Raw genomic sequence first — 1,246 nt, forward strand, 5'->3', positions numbered from 1 at the left:
ATAGTAAAAAGTTTGAAACGACGAAAGACGACAATTTTTGGAATTTTCCTAAATGTTGTATATAGCTTGAGTTCTTGATTTTTATGGGTTTAATTAAAAATTTTGTTTAAAAAAATTCCCAAGCCGTTTTTGAGTCACTAAATTTTGAAATTTCGAAGTTTCGTTGATGCGTTTAGTTTCATCACTTTTGATTGAAGGAAGCCGAGAATATGCCATTAACATGATCTCAAATGCCATATCATTAGTTAAATAAATAAAAAGTTCCTTATCAAAAAAGTTTAATTTCTTTTAAGGTAACTAAAAGAGAGCGAGAAAAACTATAGTTTTTATGCAAATAACCAAAAAAGTTATTAGTAACTATTTTCCAGATTTGGTAGATTTTTCTCAAGTGGATGGTAAGTATTTTTTTTCGTCAGTGGTAACCCTGGATAGAATACAAGATTGCGCCGATTGCAGCAGAATTCGTGAGAGTAATTTTAGCGTGACGTCATCGTAGAGTTGACAACTGAGAGCGGCGAGAATGAGGGCGACTAGTGATGTGCTGAATTGTCCCCAATACTCGGTACCCAATACTTAAAGAGATTTCGGTACCCTATACTTCCTTTTCGGTATCCGATACCGATTATTTACATTAAACCCTCGCCATTATATGCATTTCAGGTTTAGAAAAAACTTTCATTACTAATTTATATGATATCGGCTAAAATACTTGAACTTATCGCCACAGAAAAATATTATTTTATCAGTTTTAACCTTAGTCGGTCCAAGGTTCCAGAAAAATACTTTGACGGATGAAGAAGCCTTTCAGGGGAGAGATTCTGTAGCCAGTTAGCGACAAGTTTCGGATCGATATCGCACTTGTTGACTTACAAATATTTGATATCAAACGTCGACAAAACCGATACCGATTCGAAAATTGTCGTTAACTGGTTACAGAATCTGTCCCAGGCCTACAAAAATGATATCGTCCGATTCAGCTGGAACAAAAATGCTTCAAACAAGTAAGGGTTTCTCTGTATTATGGCATCGAACCGACATATATACATCTTTCATTTGAATCAGTAAAAAAGCTCTATTGGCTCTTACATTCGGGTTTGTTAGGCGTTTTTTCCATATTTTTGGCCTATGTCCGCTTTTATTCGAAACCTAAATGTTTCGGTACCGAGTATCGAGAGTATTGGGTACTTAAAAGTATTGACTCAGCACATCACTACTGCTGTCTTCTCTACTATGACGTCACCAAAAC

Source organism: Rhagoletis pomonella, unplaced genomic scaffold (genome assembly GCF_013731165.1).
Source record: "Rhagoletis pomonella isolate Grant_MI unplaced genomic scaffold, Rhpom_1.0 Rhpom_scaffold_00074, whole genome shotgun sequence".
Lineage (NCBI taxonomy): Eukaryota > Metazoa > Arthropoda > Insecta > Diptera > Tephritidae > Rhagoletis > Rhagoletis pomonella.